This window comes from Capra hircus, chromosome 28 (genome assembly GCF_001704415.2).
Source record: "Capra hircus breed San Clemente chromosome 28, ASM170441v1, whole genome shotgun sequence".
Lineage (NCBI taxonomy): Eukaryota > Metazoa > Chordata > Mammalia > Artiodactyla > Bovidae > Capra > Capra hircus.
Genome location: NC_030835.1, coordinates 23,085,824 through 23,105,814, shown reverse-complemented (window position 1 = coordinate 23,105,814; position 19,991 = coordinate 23,085,824). Strand labels below are relative to the sequence as shown.

At 35.1% G+C, this 19,991-nt stretch overlaps 1 protein-coding gene across 2 annotated transcripts in view; it reads right to left on the bottom strand.

Annotated features, from left to right (window-relative positions):
• CTNNA3 (catenin alpha 3) overlaps positions 1-19,991 on the bottom strand; it is a 1,853,842-nt gene that overhangs the window by 182,770 nt on the left and 1,651,081 nt on the right. The gene's annotated exons all lie outside the window — the stretch shown is intronic.

Sequence of the window (19,991 nt, the reverse complement as noted above, 5' to 3'; positions counted from 1 at the left end):
TATTAATGACCTTTTGGGAAGCATTCTATTTTTGATTGTTATGAATAATGAATATTCTTATATTTTTCTTTTTGTGCACATACCGTTGCATTCTTGAGACTATATCTAAGAGTGAAATTACTATGACACAGGCATCACTATGACCTTTGTCTCTATGAGCTTTTCAATGTTATTTCTCCTTCCTTTCAGGCACTTTACACTCAAACTAAATCAAGCTATTTGTTGTTGCAGGTAAATATCTTAAGGTGTTGCCCACTAATTATTTTGCTCATCTTCTTTCCACATCTCATCTTTGTTGGTCCAAACAATTATATTCCAAGCCAGATGCATTGAGTATACCTTTCTTCTCCAGCTATATGTAATTATCCCTTTGAAAATCTCAGAACATATTACGAAATCTTCTCTCAGGATATTTATATTGTTCTCTGTTGTACCCTAGTTGTTTGTGAATGTGAATATCTTATCTTACTAGTTGAAAGGTCTTTGAAAGCATTAATCATCTTTCAGAATAATGGTGAATCTACTTGTTGCTGTTGTTGTTGTTTTGGTCTTCTGTTCCCAGACAACTTGCTGTTGTTTAATCACCAAGTTCTATCTGACTTTTTTGTAACCCCATGGACTGTAACCCACCAGGCTCCTCTGTCCATGGGATTTCCCAGACAAGGATACCGGAGCAGGTTGCCATTTCCTTTTCCAGCTCCTAGACTGAATGTTTCCTCAAAGTAGGGACATATATATGATAAATGTTTGTTTCAAGTTGTTAATAGAAACTGTCAACACGTAAAGAAAAAAAGGAGTGTAGGATCAAAAATTTTATAGCACTGATTTTGTATTTTCTTGGTCACTTACATTTACACATTTCCTAAGCTCCTACCTCTAAAAGGGAGAAATTAATTTCTCTTATTTTATCTGTTCACTTCTCTTTTCATTTTTTAAAATTTAATTTTGTCTTATATTTGAGTATAGTTGATTTACAATATTGTGTTAGTTTCAGGTGTCAGTTCAGTTCAGTCGCTCAGTCGTGTCCGACTCTTTGCAACCACATGTATCACAGCACGCCAGGCTTCCCTGTCCACCAACCCCCGAGTTCACTCAGATTCACATCCATCAAGTCAGTGATGCCATCCAGCCATCTCATCCTCTGTCATCCTCTTCTCCTCCTGCCTCCACTCCCTCCCAGCATCAGAGTCTTTTCCAATGAGTCAACTCTTCACATGAAGTGGCCAAAGTACTGGAGTTTCAGCTTTAGCATCATTCCTTCCAAAGAAATCCAAGGGTTGATCTCCTTCAGAATGGACTGGTTGGATCTCTTTGCAGTCCAAGGGACTCTCAAGAGTCTTCTCCAACACCACAGTTTAAAAGCATCAATTCTTCGGTGCTCAGCCTTCTTCACAGCCCCGACTCTCACATTCATACGTGATCGCAGGAAAAACCATAGCCTTGACTAGACAGACCTTTGCTAGCAAAGTAATGTCTCTGCTTTTGAATATGCTATCTAAGTTGGTCATAACTTTTCTTCCAAGGAGTAAGCATCTTTTAATTTCATGGCTGAAGTCAACATCTGCAGTGATTTTGGAGCCCCCCAAAAATAAAGTCTGACACTGTTTCCACTGTTTCCCCTTCTATTTCCAACGAAGTGATGGGACCAGATGCCATGATCTTCATTTTCTGAATGTTGAGCTTTAGGCCAACTTTTTCACTCTCCACTTTCACTTTCATCAAGAGGTTTTTTAGTTCTTCTTCACTTTCTGCCAAAAGGGTGGTATCATTTGCATATCTGAGGTTATTGATATTTCTTCCGGCAATCTTGATTCCAGCTTGTGTTTCTCCCAGTCCAGCGTTTCTCATGATGTACTCTGCATATAAGTTAAATAAGCAGGGTGAAAATATACAGCCTTGATGTACTCCTTTTCCTATTTGGAACCAGTCTGTTGTTCCATATCCAGTTCTAACTGTTGCTTCCTGACCTGCATATAGGTTTACAGGAAAGCAATTCAGTTATACATATACCCATTCTTTTTCAGATTTTCTATTCCCACATAGATTATTACAGAATATTGAGTAGAGTTCCCTGTGCTATAGGGTAGGTCCTTAATGATCATCTATTTTATATATAGCAGTGTGTACATGTTAATCTCAAGTTCCTAATACCCTACTTTCAAACAGAATTTTGTTATTCCTCTATTAGTCAGTTCAGTTCAGTCACTCAGTCATGTCCGACTCTTTGGAACCCCACAGTCTGCAGCACACCAGGCTTCCCTGTCCATCACCAACTCCTGTAGCCTATTCAAACTCATGTCCATTGCATCAGAGATGACATCCAACCATCTCATCCTCTGTCATCCCCTTCTGCTCCTGCCCCCAATCTTTCCCAGATCAGGGTCTTTGGAAATGAGTTAACTCTTTGCATCAGGTGGTCAAATTATTGGAGTTTCAGCTTCAGCATCAGTCCTTCCAATGAATATTCAGGACTGATTTCCTTTAGGATTGACTGGTTGGATCTCCTTGCAGTCCAAGGAACTCTCAAGAGTCTTCTCTAAGGTCACAGGTCAAAAGCATCAATTCTTTGGTGCTCAGCTTTCTTTATAGTCCATCTTTCACATCCATACATGACTACTGGAAAAACCATAGCTTTGTCTAGATGGACATTTGTTGGCAAAGTAATGTCTCTGCTTTTTAATATGCTGTCTTGGTTGTTCATAGCTTTACTTCCAAAGAGCAAGCATCTTTTAATTTATGGCTATAGTCACCATCTGCAGTGATTTTGGAGCCCAAAGAAATAAAGTCTCTCACTGTTTCCATTGTTTCCCAATCTATTTGACATGAAGTAATGGGACCAGAAGCCATAATCTTAGTTTTCTGAATGTTGAGCTTTTAGCCAACTTTTTCACTTTCATCAAGAGGCTCTTTAGTTCTTCACTTTCTGTCGTAAGGGTGCTGTCATTTTCATATCTGAGGTTATTGATAATTCTCCCAGCAATCTTGATTCCAGCTTGTGCTTCATCCAGCCCAGCATTTCTCATGATGTCCTCTGCATATAAGTTAAATAAGCAGGGTGACAATATACAGCCTTGACATACTCCTTTCCTGATTTGGAACCAGTCTGTTGTTCCATGTCCAGTTCTAACTGTTGCTTCTTGACCTGTATACAGATTTCTCAGGAGGCAGGTCAGGTGGTCTGGTATTCTCATCTCTTGAAGAATTTACCACAGTATGTTGTGATCCACACAGTCAAAGGTTTTGGCATAGTCAATAAAACAGAAATAGATGTTTTCCTGGAACTCTCTTACTTTTTCGATGTTCCAGTGGAGGTTTGCAAATTGATATCTGGTTCCTCTACTTTTCTAAATCCAGCTTGAACATCTGGAAGTTATTTCTCTAACACTACACTAATTTCACAATTGATCTATTTTTTTACCTACTTTTAAATTTCACTAAGCTCCTCACTACTACCTAAAATAGTGATATGCTTATATTAGGTTTTTTTTACTTAAAACATCAAATGATTTTCATTACCCTTTTAAAAAAGATAGGGAAAAACTGATAACAGAAAAAATGGAAAAAAAAAAAAAGTGTTGTTTTATAGAGGTTCTTGCAAATTCCAGCTCTGTCAGATACTAGCTTTGAAGACAGTAACTTAACTACCAGCAGTTTCATCACATGTCAAATAATAATAATCTTATTAGGGGTTTTCAGACCATTAGGATTATGTCTGTAAACAGTGGTACCTAGAATATATTAGAGTCTTAGTCAATGGTGATTACAATTAATGTATATAACTACAAGAGCATGGCCTCCAAGAGTTTCTAAAATATTATGGAAGTGAAAGACTCTGTCATGTCTAACTTTTTGTGACCCCATGGATTACAGCTTGCCAGGCTTCTGTGTCCATGGAATTTTCCAGGACAGAATACTGGAGTGGATAGCCTTTCCTTTCTCCAGGGGATCTTCCCAACCCAGGGATTAAACCTAGGTTTCGTGCAATGCAGGCAGTTTCTTTACAATCTGAGCCACCAAGGAAGCCCATTATGGCAAAGGGCACTTAAAAATATTCACATAGCTATCTCATAGAGTTGAAGAAGTGATCAAGTAATATACTGAGTAAATATATTCCATAAGCAAAAAACTATATAGTAGAGAAGCTCACCATAATTCTCTTATTTTCAAAAGTTCTAGACTCTAAATTGCTTATTTTGTAGATAAAGAAACTGAGTTCTAGGAAAAAAGGGTCTTGAAAAATGTTATCCTGCTAGTTAATGGCATATTTGTTACATAAATCTACCTGTTGCCATTATTAATATTTTTTTCCATAAAATCACTTTGCTTTCAGTTCAGTTCAGTCGCTCAGTTGTGTCCAACTCTTTGCGACCCCATGAATCGCAGCACGCCAGGCCTCCTTGTCCATCACCATCTCCTGGAGTTCACTCAAACTCACGTCCATTGAGTCGGTGATGCCATCCCGCCATCTCATCCTCTGTCATCCCCTTCTCCTCCTGCCCCCAATCCCTGCCAGCATCAGAATCTTTTCCAATGGGTCAACTCTTCACATGAGGTGGCCAAAGTACTGGAGTTTCAGCTTTAGCATCATTCCTTCCAAAGAAATCCCAGGGTTGATCTCCTTCAGAATGGACTGGTTGGATCTCCTTGCAGTCCAAGGGACCCTCAAGAGTCTTCCCCATCACTTTGCTTTACTTAGCTATAAATTTTATGTGAAAATTGAATTCTTAAGCAAATCATATGATTCTGCTTCTTTTCCTATCCATAAACCAGGACAGAATTCAGAAACAGTATTTAATTAAATAAGTAATCTACAATTACTATTTTTATAAATATTAGGAAGTTTCTAATTGATTAACATTATTCATGTGGGTGGGTAACTAGAATTCAACATTAAAAATAAAATGTTTTTTAAATATTAAAAATATGCCTGATGTATGCATATTAGATAAATATTTCTGAAAGAAGAATTCTTATTCTTACTTCCAGAGTTTATTGAACAGTAGAATTTACAATTTTTTAATAAGCCCAGAGGCATTTGGTTATGAAGATGTTTTTAATATATCAAAAATATAAGCAATAGAATATTTCTAAATTGGAGTTTAGAAAATCTAAAGTACTGCTAGCAGAAATTCAACTTAATTAAAATTTGGAGGAAAAATTCATTAAAAAAGTGTTTTTGGATTGATTTTTTAAGCATACTAAATTGTAATTTCAAACATATTCTTGAGAATTCATTAAGGAAAATTTTCCATAATATTATAAAATGATATTTATGGATTGAAATTGGACTCTGCTTTAAGGAATAATATGAATTTCTATATTTTTATGCATAGTCTTTTACATCAAATTTATAAATATATTAGCTTTACAAAATTCTCCATTTCCTCATCTGTCAAAAAAAATAGTACTCTTAAAATCTTGTGGGGTATATTCACAGATTCCTACTAAAGAAAACCTATCTCATTTTACTATAAAACATTATAGTTTTCAGGGGCTCAGTTGAAACAGAGTTAAGTATTAAATCATCAGGCTTGCCTACCTTCTAACGTTAATTATAATAATGGAAATTGACATTTGTTCATGCTTCCCACATGTCAGTCACTTTGCTAAGCACTTTTGCAAAATTACACTATTTGAATAATAATATTCTAAGGTTCATATTGTTAATATCTACCTTTTACAATCATGGAAACAAGGCCTGTAGGGGACATATACATATTACCTATAAATGAAGAAATATTTCCAAGGTGTTTTTGTTGTTTTTTCCTTTTATGCTATCAGTTCAGTTGCTCAGTTATGTCCGACCCTAAGCGACCCCATGGATTGCAGCACGCCAGGCTTCGCTGTCCATCACCAACTCCCAGAGCTTACTCAAACTCATGTACATAGAGTCGGTGATGCCATCCAATCATCACATCCTCTGTCATTCCCTTCTCCTCCCGCCTCAATCTTTCCCAGCATCAAGATCTTTTCCAAAGAGTCAATTCTTTGTATCAGGTGGCCATACCTCTTTCTTTATGGCTTCACTTGCAGCATAGATTTTAGCACTAGGAGTTAAATGTTCAGTTCAGTTCATTTCAGTCACTAAGTCACGTCCGACTCTTTGCGACCCCATGAATTGCAGCACGCCAGGCCTCCCTGTCCATCACCAACTCCTGGAGTTCACTCAGACTCACGTCCATCGAGTCAGTGATGCCATCCAGCCATCTCATCCTCTGTCGTCCCCTTCTCCTCCTGCCCCCTATCCCTCCCAGCATCAGAGTCTTTTCCAATGAGTCAACTCTTCACATGAGATGGTCAAAGTACTGGAGTTTCAGCTTTAGCATCATTCCATCCAAAGAAATCCCAGGGCTGATCTCCTTCAGAATGGACTCGTTGGGTCTCCTTGCAGTCCAAGGGACTCTCAAGAGTCTTCTCCAACACCACAGTTCAAAAGCACCAATTCTTCGGTGCTCAGCTTTCTTTACAGTCCAACTCTCACATCCATACATGACCACTGGAAAAACCATAGCCTTGACTAGACGGACCTTAGTCAGCAAAGTAATAGATTGTTAGGAAGTATTAAAAGTGATTATTAATATTCCTGTGAATGATAACAATATTGTAGTTATATAAGAGAATACAAATTATTTCAGGAGATACTTACTGAAATATTTAGGTATAAAATGTTATGATGTTATAAACTTCTTTGAAGTGGTTTAGAAATACAAAGCAACTATGACTCTGGAAGTATGTTAAAAGTACTGTATCTAGATCATGGAAATATGTGTGTACATTACAGAAGGGTTACATTTTTCCATACATTTAATGGAAAAATAAAATCAGTAAATAAAATTTAAATATAATTAAATTAAAATTTTGAAAGAATTATTTTAAAAAATTTAAAAGCTTGGAAAACAGATATGTTCTATTTTCTTATTTTGTCAAGGTATTAGGGATTTTTATAGGCCATATAATTTATTCTTTTATCCTAAAATACAATTTCAGGATTGTATCAGTGTCATATCACTGATCAAAGATGCTTCAACCTCTCTTTGGACATACCTGAAGCCTCAATTCTGAGTTCTCTGGTACTAAGAGACAAGTAAGGTTTACTAATAAAAAGTGAAAGAAAGTACAAGTCGCTCAGTCATGGCTGATTCTTTGATACCCCACAATCCATGGAATTCCCCAGACCAGAATATTGGAGTGGGTAGCCTGTCCCTCTACAGTGGATCTTCCCAACCCAGGAATCCAACCTGGGTCTCCCGCACTGCAGGTGGATTCTTTACCAACTGAGCTATCAGGGAAGCCCCTATCAGTAAAAACAAAAATTGAATGAGATTCATGACCTACAAAAGTAATCCTCACATAGTTAAATATGATGGATGTGAGAGTTGGACTGTGAAGAAAGCTGAGCACCAAAGAATTGATGCTTTTGAACTGTGGTGTTGGAGAAGACTCTTGAGAGTCCCTTGTACCGCAAGGAGATCAAATCAACCAATCCTAAAGGAAATAAATCCTGAATATTCATTGGAGGGACTGATGCTGAGGCTGAAGCTCTAATACTTTGGCCTCCTGATATGAAGAGCTGACTCATTGGAAATAAGACCCTGATGCTGGGTAAGATTGAAGGCAGGAGGAGAAGGGGGCGACAGAGAATGAGATGGTTGGATAGCATCACCGACGTGATGGACATGAGTTTGAGCAAGCTCCAGGAGATGGTAAAGCACAGTGAAGCCTGGCGTGCTGCTGTCCATGGGGTTGCAAAGAGTCAGACATGACTGAGGGGCTGAACAACAAAAATGAGTATTCTTATCTTTATGGTCCTCTATTTTTTTTAATATAAACATTACAAAGATTTAGACTAATTTATATTCAATTGCATCATTTTTTTCTTTAGATCTTCATTCTGTGTTTCTGTAATACTTTTGTCTCAGGTCTTGCCAAGGCTGAAAAAGTAGAAATCCTCAGGCTTTGAAGCTACGCTGCTACACATAAATAAGGAACAATTCAATAAGTAAATATTATATAGAGGCTGTGAGAAATCCAATCAAGTCTTAAAAAGCCCATTCATTTTATTCACAAGACTGCCTCTAGGATGTGACTCAGACCTTAGCAAATTATACTTTGCACACAACTTAAGGAAGTTTAGTTACCTGAATTCCATGCCCCAGTTTATAGTAAACTGCCAGTAGACAGGAAGAATGTTAGCCTGACCCCAGGAAAGGAAAATAAAATCTATCAAAGAAGTGACAGAAAGCTCAGATGACTCGGGGTCTTTCAGTTTATGAATAAACTTTCCTATGCAAATCAGGACAGCTCCATCCTATCAGTGTATTATAGCATAGTCCAACTATGTTTGGTCATAATAATGACAATGAGTCATCTATAGCATCATCACCTAGCATTTACTGCATAGGAGTTATATGGCACCATTGCTGCTCTCAAAAAATTTAAAATCCCTCTGCCCAGAAAATATCAAATTACATTTGGAATATTTTTGTTGGTAAGTTAATCATATAGAATACAATTTGAAGACCAATTTCAGTAGATTTTTTTAAAGTTTTAAAATGTGTATCTTCATCCAAGATAACTTGTACTAGAACCGTCCCTGAAAAGCAAGTGTTTTACTAAGGTTTTCAAATATCTATAAGGATGTGATATTTAATGTCTGCTTACAACTAATTAAAATACTTTTCAAAGATAAAATTTTGACAAGTTGCATGAATAGTGCACCACTAAAACAGATATAACTTGAGAAAAAATTTTACATCTCTACTGATAGTATAGCTCTTTCTTAACTGCACTTTGTAATGAATATAATTTATAATATTTATACATGTATGAAATGTATAATTGAATAAAATATAATTAATTTTTAATTATAATAAAATATAATTATGATTTCCTCCCAAGAGTTTATGGGAATTTGAACACTTTATCTTACTAATAACATTTTCTCAATAAAATAATAATCTGAGAAAAATAGCACAGAATTGAAAATAATTATCCATATATTATCCTTATATACATATCTATATTATGATTTAATATAGCACCATGTTTACAATCTATATACATATGCTGATAACACCTGTCACCACATATACATGATGAATTAAAAAGCTCATTAGGTTAATTTCAGTTGAATACAGTATATGTAATCCCCAAAGAAAAGTGAATAGTCATATTTTTGTAACCTGATTACCACTTGCTAGGTATTTAAAAAAAGAATTTAGAAAATTCACAAATATTATTTTGTGACTATATCACTGGGTATTTGTCTTTTTTTTTTTTTTCCTGTTCTGGCCCATATTTAACTAAAATTTCCATATTAAAAAAATTCTCAAACTGCTTATCACATTCTTTGATAATAATCCATATACATCATTTGTGTACAATAAAAATACAAACATGTTTGGGGGTAATATGGGAATTTCACAAAATGGGAATGGAAATATTTTAAAGCTACAATCTATCTGTTTTTTAACTGAGTATTTAGAAAATTGGAGTAAACATTGCATCCACATTAAAAAGAACAAGTCAGAAAATTTAAAAGTTCATGACCTTTTTTTCTTAGCCCATCAGAGATGTCAATGAAAAATTGCACTGACTAAATTAAACATTCAGGGGAAAATTATTTCAAGTGTATTGCAATAGGGGAGAGAACTGAACTTTGCTAAACAAAAGCTGAAAAAGATTTAAGCACTGGAATGAGCTAGTGGAAAAGTAGCAGAAGACATTAAAGAGGAGGTTGGTCAATGTGATTAGATGGTCTATGTTTGGTAATGGAGCTTATTTAAGTCTGGCTCCTACTATCCAGCAGAGGCTGGTAGACAACAGATGCTATCTTTCTTAATTATTTTATTTCAAAGGGGTAGCTTTCAGGTCCTTGCAAAAAGTATTTCTGAACTGTAAGCCTTGCAAGAGGCTGGGAGATATTTGCATCTCAAAGGAACAGGGAAAGTTAAGTTTTCTAAAGTAAATGCTCTTTAAAAAACAGAAAAAAAAAAAAAAAAAAAAAAGGAAAGTCAGTGGCCTATAGTCAGGAATAAACCTGTCTAAAGTTTAGTCAATCTGGAGTGAACTAAAAATAGGTCATCTTGTTTAGAGATCACAGGGCAACCAATTAATCTGAAGTCTAGGTGCAGGCAGGTGCTCACTGGAGGAAGTAATGTGCAAAGGCTTCCTTGTCAGTTGCCATCTGATATTGGTAAGATGAATTTAGTTAAAAGAGTTGATAAACTAATTGAACTTGGATCGTCTTACGATGCAAAAAATAAGCAATTCCTAAAAAATATCAGAGAGGAAACATTAAAAAGATATAGGAGCCAAACTCTAAAAGCTTCCGATAGCAAAATTGGGACAACTAATCAATGAAACAGAACAACCAAATCCATAGAATACAATAAATATGCATGAGCCCATCATGATATAAACAAACTGAACAAATCATGTGAGACAAGGGACAGCTTTCTTTTAATTATGATTAATAAATTCATAAGAAATAAGGGATATAAAATGATTGTTAGGCAAATATCTGGTAATATCTGTAGCAAGATAAAGCAATGAACATCAAACTTAGTAGATAAACACTTGAGAAGAAATAAAACTTGAATAGCATTAAATCATTTTCTCCAAGATACTAATTATGACAAAAAAATAAACATAATTTCACAGTGGAGAAAGCCAATAACCAACACTTTAGCCAAGTAATCAAGGCCAACATCATGAGAAATGTGACATAGTGTCATCTTATACCACCTGAGTTGATGGACTGAGAACATCAACATAATCATGAGGAAAACATCAGATAAATCCAAATCAATGGATAGTCTATAAAATATCTGATCTGTACTCTTCAAAAGTATCAGGGTCATAAATGACAAAGAAAGTTAAAGACTGGTCACAGTTTATAGATGACTAGGAGATCTGACAACCAAATGCAGTGTTGATCTTGGCTTTGATTCTAGAACAAAAATGAATGAATAATAGTAGAAAAATTGATGAAGTCTGTAGTTTATCTACTAGTATAATACCTATGTACATTTCTTACTTTTGATAAGCAGACCTTATTTATACCATAAGGCAACATTAGGAGAAACTGAATGAAGGTATGAGAACTCTCTGTAGTATAATTTTAATGTTCCTATAATTCTAAAATTGATTCAAAAGAAACAGTAAAAACAACAAAACATACACATCCTAATCTTCAAACAAACTTCAGAAAGCACACGAGAATTTCTTTCTTAGGTGTCATCTTTCTTTTAAAGGTTATCTTTTTACTTTGTCCTTTTCTCTGTTACATGTTCTACTATTAAAAAAATACTGTACTTTTAAAGCACACTTTTAAAGTACTGAAAGTGACAGTTGTTCAGTTGTGTCTGACTCTTTGCAACCCCGTGGACTGTAGCCTGCCAGGTTCCTCTGTCCATGGAGTTTTCCAGGCAAGAATACTGGAGTGGTTTGCTATTCCCTGGCCTGATATCTACACATTCATCAGAACCTCATCATCCATCCCTGCACAGTTTTTATTCCTGAAGAATGAATCTGTCCCTAAAAGAAAGTCTGAAATTATTAAAATATTCTGCTTTTCTTTTACAGTAAAAAGTAAAAAGAAGAGCAAAAATAAACATGAAATTATTAATACAAATAAGAATTTATCCCAAGGATGTAAGGATAGTTCAACATCCTCAAAGCAGTCAATGTGAAACACCACCACATTAACAAAATGAACAATAAAAATGTGTATTATCATCTCAGTAGATGTAGAAAAAAGTTTTGGCAAAATTCAACATTCATTTAAGGTTAAAACTCTTAATCAAGTTTGCATAGAGGAAACATACCCCAACATAATAAAAGTCATATCAGACAAGCCTATGGTTAAAATCATATTGAATTGTGAAAAGCTGAAAGCTTTTTCTCTAAGATCAGGAAAAAGACAATGACCACTTTTATTCAAGGTAGCTTTGGAAGTCCTACCTGGAGTAGTTAGGCAAGAAAATGAAAGAAAAGACATTCAAATTGGAATGAAAAAAAAAACAACTGTCACTATTTACAGATGACATATTAGATATAGAAACCCTTAAGACTCCATAGAAAAACTGTTAGACTAACAAATTCAGTAAAGTTGTAGGGTAAAAAAATTAACATATGTCTGTTGCATTTATATACAGAAAGAGAAAAAAAGAAGACAATCTTATTTATAACTGCATCAAATATAATAAAATACCTAGTAATAAATTTACTGAGGGAGCGAAGTAACTAAATATTGAAATTACAAGATACTAATGAAAGATCTTAAAGAAGATACTAATAAATGGCAAGGTATTTCATGCTCATGAATTAGAAGTTTTGATATTGTTAAAGTTATAATACTCTTCAAAATATACAGGTTCATTAAAACCCTTATGAAAATTCCAATGGTATTTTTTACCAAAGTAGAATATATAACCCTAAAATTTATATGAAATCCTATAGGAACAATCTTGAGGAAGAAGAACAAAACTGGAGGCATCATGCTCCCTGATTTCAAACTATATTACAAAGCTATAGTAGCTAAAACAGTATGGTATTGACATAAAAGCAGACATGCAGTTGAATGGAACAGAATAGAGAGAGAGTAGAAATCCATGCATTTACAATTAATTAACTTAAACAAAGGAGATTAGAATATACAATGGGGGAAGAGCAGTCTCTTCAGTAAATGGTTCTAGGGAAGTTGGATAACTACAAACAAAAGAATGAAAATAGAACACTATCTTACACTATATACAAAAGTTAACTTAGAATGAATTATAGATTTGAAATAAGGCCTGAAAACATAAGTCTCTTAGAAGAAAACAAAAGCAGTAACCTTCTGAACATAGGCCTTGAAATGATATTTTTAAATCTGACACAAAAGCAAAGGCAACAAAATTAAAAATAAACAAGTGAGGCTACATCAAACTAAAAAGCTTCTGCACAGCAAAGGAAACTATCAACAAGATGAAATGGCAACCTGCAGAATGGGAGAAAATATTTGCAAATCATATATCTGGTAAGGGGCTAACATCCAAAACATATGGAGAACTCAAAGAAGTCAATAGTAAAAATACAAATAATACAGGTAAAAACTAAGCAGAAGATCTGAATAGATTTTTTTTTTCCCAAAGAAGTCATACAGATAGATAAGAGACATATGAAAATATGTTGCACATATTTAAAAATCAGGGAAACTCAAATGAAAATCTTAATCAGTATGACCTCAAAACTGTTAGAATGGCTATTATCAAGAAGACCAGATATAACAAGTGTTAATGAGAAGGTAGAGAAAAGGGAAAGTCTGTGCACTCTTGGTGGGAATGCAGATTGGTGCAGCCACTTTAAAAAACTCTATTAAGAGGCCTCATGTAATTGAAAGCAAAACATCCATATAGTTCAGCAATTCCACTTTGGTTATTTATCTGAAGAAAACAATAATGCTAACTCAAAAGGTACATGCACTATTTACAATAGCCAAGATATGGAAATGTATTCATTGAAGGTTGAATGAATAAAGAAAATGTGAGGTGTGTGTGTGTATAGGAAATGGATCTTTTCCAATCATAAAAAAAGAAGGAAATTCTGCCATTTGAAGCAACATGGATAGACATTGAGGACAATCCACTTAATGAAATAAGACAGAGAAAGACAAATACCACATGATCTCTTTTATATGTGAAATTTTAAAAAAAGCCTCATAGATGCAGATAACATCTGATGGCTGCCGGAGGCAGGGAGCAGGGGAGATATAAGTTGCTTTCTTTTTAGTTAAATACATTGATTTTATTTTATTTTATTATTTTTTTAATCTTTAATTCTTACATGCGTTCCCAAACATGAACCCCCTTCCCACCTCCCTCCCCATAACATCTCTGTGGGTCATCCCCATGCACCAGCCCCAAGCATGCTGTATCCTGCGTCAGACATAGACTGGCGATTTGATTCAAGAAATTATCCTAAGATTCTAGATACCCACCAAAGCAAACCATAACATGTACTTATAAACTGAGAACTGTAAGTCCACCTATTTTTGGATAACATCATCATTTCTTAAGGAATTTTTTTTGAACTCTTGAAGCTAGAATAGCATCATTAAATGACAACTAACTTGTGATTTAGAATGTTTAAATGAGTGTTCATTCCATAATAAAAAAATTAAGGACAGGTTGTTTCTACTATGAGGAACTCCAAGAGAGTATAGCAGCTGGACAAAGCAACCTGTGCTACTCTTCCTTAGATTCACACTCTGCCCCATTGGGATTTTTTTCCTAGATAACACTACCACCATCCCTTGGTTTCACTTGAGGGTCAAAGGGCCTCTTCCTATATACTTCCTACTGGTATCTTTGTAAATAAAATTTATGTGGACAAATAAAATTGTCCTTAACTACCTGTTACCAGCTAACATGAGACAGTATTAAATATATAGCAACACTAGACAAAATATTAGATTAAAAATGACAGATTAAGAGTAATACAATCTTGATAAAGAGACATCTAAAAATGGCTTAATATTCTATCTCAGTTATTACTCCTCCATACTGAGAAAATCATTTTAGTATCCATTGCTGAGCATCCAGGCACCTAATTGAACATTAGTATGCCCCAAATGTAATTGTAGATGGCCAAGTCCCAGAGAGAGAGTTTTTCTATTCCAGCTCCTTGAGCACCCAGTTTTTCTCAAATTGACTGACATTAGGAATGGTAGCAAGTCTTCAGAAAAGAGTAAATGCACTTTCCTTTTATGTTCATTTGTTAGTTTTCTTCCAATTGTACTGATATATAATTCACATAAAGCACTGTACAAGTTTGAAGCATAAAACATAATGATTGATTCACATATATCATAAAATGATGCCCATAAGTTTAGTGAACATCCATTATCTCATATAGATACAAAATGAAAATAAATATTTTTTCTTTACGATGAGAATTCTTAGGACTTACTGTCTTAACTTTCATATATAACATCCAAGATGTTAATAATATTAATCATGTTCTATGTTACATCCCTAGTGCTTCTTCTTCAAAAGTTTGTACCTTTTGACCACCTTCATCCAATTCCCCTTCTCTTACCTCCTGCCTCTTGTAACCATAAATCTGACTTCTTCTATAAGTTTGTTTGCTTTTTGAAGTGTAATTGACTTATAGCACTATGTCAGTGATACAGAACATAATGATTCAACATTTCTATACATCATTCATCCCCCTCCCCACTACCCTCTGGAAACCATCAGAACCTCCTTCTGATATCTGTTATCTGTTCTCTGTTCTCTGTATCTATGACTTTGTTTCCATTTTGCTGTGTTTATTCATTTAGTTTGGAGTTTCAGTTCAGTTCAGTTCATTTCAGTCGCTCAGTCCTGTCCGACTCTTTGTGACCCCATGAATCGCAGCACGCCAGGCCTCTCTGTCCATCACCAACTCCTGGAGTTCACTCAGACTCACGTCCGTCGAGTCAGTGATGCCTTCCAACCATCTCATCCTCTGTCATCCTTTTCTCCTCCTGCCCCCAATCCCTCCCAGCATCAGAGTCTTTTCCAATGCGTCAACTCTTCACATGAGGTGGCCAAAGTACTGGAGATTCAGCTTTAGCATCATTCCTTCCAAAGAACACCCAGGGCTGATCTCCTTCAGAATGGATTGGTTGGATCTCCTTGCAGTCCAAGGGACTCTCAAGAGTCTTCTCCAACACCACAGTTCAAAAGCATCAATTCTTTGGTGCTCTTCTACAAATAATATATATACTCCTATGATCATTACCGTATATTCACAATAGCCAAGATATAGAAGCAAGCTAAGGGTCTGTCAACAGATGAGTGGATAAAGAAGATCTGATATATAGACATATATATGTGTATGAGTATGTGTGTGTATATGATTGATTATGATCAACCACAAAAAATAAGGAAATCATAGCATTTAGAACAACAAAGATGGACACAGAGGGTATGTGAAAGTGAAAGTGTTAGTTGCTCAGTAGTGTCTGACTCTTTGTGATCCCACGGACTGTAACCTGCCAGGCTCCTCTGTCAATGGAATTCTCCAGACAAGAATACTGGAGTGGGCAGGCATTCCCTTCTCCAGGAGAACTTCCCAACCTAGGCTTTGAACCCAGGTCTCCTGCATTGCAGACTCTTTGCCATCCGAGAAGTAAAATGTCAGACAGAAAGAAAATATCATATGATTTCACTTATATATGGAGTCTGAAAAACCAAATGTACTTTCAAGAAGCATACTTACAAAGCTATAAATGTGCGCCTCATCAAAATGTTATATAAAACACTATACAATACTGGACTATTCCCGTAAGTATAGGTCTTCTATTACAACTATATATTCAGTTTAGACACTCTTGCCAAATTCATTGACTTGAAATTTATTAGGAACTGAGTATGATTTTTAAAATTCTAGACTATTTAGAGAAAAGTAGGTATATTTATTAAGTAAATAAATATAATAGTTTGAAAGTTTCCTAAATAAACATTTTTTTTTCAAAGAATGCTTGGGATTAAGAAAAAGATCATTCTTAGAAAAAGAATTCACCTTGATGAGCTGAATGCTTTATTAGTATGCATACTACACATTTCTATTTTCTTTAATCCTCCTTAAGCTTTAGATTAATTTTTATAAATCCCAAGTGAATTATGAATTGTTTTCTCAGATACAGGATCCTATAATTTAAAAAATGCTTGGGATAATTTATAAGATGCAAGTTTCAAAGGCATGTTTCACTATTATATATCTATCATCTAACTATATATTGATTTATATTTATATAAATATATTATATATTTATTTGTGTATTTATATATATATTTGTGTATATATACACAAATCCACTTATATATTTATTTGTGTATTTACTTATTTAAGATTATGTGTAACAATAGAACCAAACTTACTTGGAATCATATAAGACAGAACACTGAGACACTAATTAGAAACTGTTTTACATAAACAAAGACTTTCTGAATTCTCCTGACAAGATAAGAATTACCAAATATTATTAAAGCAGAAAGTAATAAAGCTTTCCTATGCTGCTTGTGAGAATTTACAGACCAGTGTAATATGTTAAAAATCAAGATAGAACTTCCAAAAGAATTCCTTCTAACTAGCTCCTCTTTCCAAGACTGAAGCTTATATTAATGTATGTATATATATGTATATATATTTATATACATATAATTTATATATACATATTTTATATATGTATATGTATATTATATATAATATATGTATATATACATATAAATATATACATATATTTCATTTCAAAACTTTAAAGTCATATTTTAGCTTAGTATTAGCAACAAAATGACTGTGTTGGTGAGAAATACATCACTGGGGAAAATCAATGGTGAGGAAGGGAGGATTGACCATGATAGGCAGGGGAAATGTGACAACAGAGAAAACACTTCGGTGGGTCTCTCATTAACTTGTTGATCTTTGGACAAATCATTTAGTTTCAACATGAGCTTTCCATGTTAGAAACTGAGGCTTATGTCTGTTGTTGCAATTTAACCAGCTGTTATCCAATCACTTGGATCATAGTAATTCTCAGTTTTTAGTTCAAGTACAGCTTATCTGTGTAATGAGTTAATAATGCAATCTTTGAATAATCTGTTTCTTTACTATAGGATAACATTGTTATTTACTTTTTTAAAATTTTACTATTAAGGGGAAAAAAAAGAGTACGGAAGGGTGTTCTGAGAGAGTCATAATATTGGTATGTTATTCCAGCAATTCCTAAAGAATTTAAGTGTGCCATGAATTTAGATTTCTTGGTAACTGGTTGAATCTAAGTTTAAGTGCTAAAAACAGCATGTTTGTTTTTTTATATTTAATCTTATCATTACACTATCTATAATGTTCATAATTCTTCAAATGAATAACACAATGCTCAATATATCCACTTCCTATATTACATTGTGTTAGTCACTTAGTTGTGCCTGATTCTTTGTAACCCCATGGTCTGTAGCCCTCCAGACACACCTATTCATGGAATTCTCCAGGCAAGAATACTGGAGTGGGTTGCCATTTCCTTCTCTAGGGATCTTCCCCACCCAGGGATCAAACCTAGGCATCCTTCATTGCAGGCAGATTCTTTCGGAGCCACCAAGGAATGTTAGATATCAATTAAAGACCTCTTCTCCCTATACAAAATGTAGGTAATTCAATTCCTTTCTTTCATGCAGTTCCAAAAAAATCATTTTATATGTCTAAGATCCACTTTCTTAATGAAAGTGAAAGTGGAGAGTGAAAAAGTTGGCTTAAAGCTCAACGTTCAGAAAACTAAGATCATGGCATCTGGTCCCATCACTTCATGGGAAACAGATGGGGAAACAGTGGAAACAGTGTCAGACTTTATTTTTGGGGGCTCCAAAATCACTGCAGATGGTGACTGCAGCCATGAAATTAAAAGACACTTACTCCTTGGAAGAAAAGTTATGACCAACCTAGAGAGCATATTCAAAAGCAGAGACATTAGTTTTCCAACAAAGGTCCGTCTAGTGAAGGCTATGATTTTTCCTGTGGTCATGTATGGATGTGAGAGTTGGACTGTGAAGAAGGCTGAGTGCCGAAGAATTGATGCTTTTGAACTGTGGTGTTAGAGAAAACTCTTGAAAGTCCTTGAACTGCAAAGAGATCCAACCAGTCCGTTCTGAAGGAGATCAGCCCTGGGATTTCTTTGGAAGGAATGATGCTAAAGCTGAAACTCCAATACTTTGGTAACCTCATGTGAAGAGTTGACTCATTGGAAAAGACTCTGATGCTGGGAGGGATTGGGGGCAGGAGGAAAAGGGGATGACAGAGGATGAGATGGCTGGATGGCATCACTGATTCCATGGAAGTGAGTCTGAGTGAACTCCGGGAGTTGGTGATGGACAGGGAGGCCTGGCGTGCTCCGATTCATGGGGTTGCAAAGAGTCAGACATGATTGGGCGACTGAACTGAACATTCAAAATGGTTAATACTCCTTTGCTGTTGTGACAGCGAAAACACAGGGTTAATCGTTAACACCTATTTCATGTTAGCAGCTAACAATACACTGAAAGCCTATAAGCTAAATCCAAATGGTCAGCACACATACTAAAGTTAAACAAACAAAAGGTAATTCCTCTTGTCTTCCGAAAGTGAATTTGGAGAGGCAAATATCTGGATTAGTAACGCACTTAGCAGCATACAAGGTTTTTCCAAGTAAAATTCCATTCAGGAACTAGAAATGAGACACTCTACTCAAGAGGCAGTAGCTGACGTGTGAGCCTAACTTAGCATCAAGACCGGATGCAGATGAAGCAGTGCCTACGGATGAGCAAAAGCAGACAATAAAATCAAGGACTCAGTGAGTCAGGCTTTCAAAGGTAAAACCCCAGGGTATTTGGAAGAAATATTTCTACAGCAGCCTCAATATAAACAGCTCACAAACAAGATCTGTAATATTTAGAAACATTTTCAAAGTAAAAGATGAAACAGAATGCTTTTTGCCAAAGACTCTCAAGTATGCAATTGCACAGGCTGGTAAATTTATTTAAGTTGGGAAAAAACATATTGCAAATTATTCTATTATTCCAAGTAAGATCATAAAATACACATATCTGCATATATACACATTCAAAAATAAATAAATGATGATGGGGGAAAAATATTAACACAAAAGAATTACTATCCACTATCACTATTATTGGGGCTTCCCTGGTGGCCTAGACAGTAAAAAATCTGCTTGCAATGCAGGAGACCCAGGTTTGATCCCTGGGTTGGGAAGCTCCCCTGAAGAAAAGAATGAAAACCCACTCCAGTATTCTTGCCTAGAGAATTCAATGAAGAGATGAGTCTTGAGCTACAGTTCTTGGGGTCACAAAGAGTTGGGCATGACTGAGCAACTTACACTTTCACTTTCCTCACTGTTATTTTATTTAAAAACAAAGAATATTTGACATAAAAAAAATTCTAAAGGACCAAATTGAAAAAGTCAAACTTTTCTA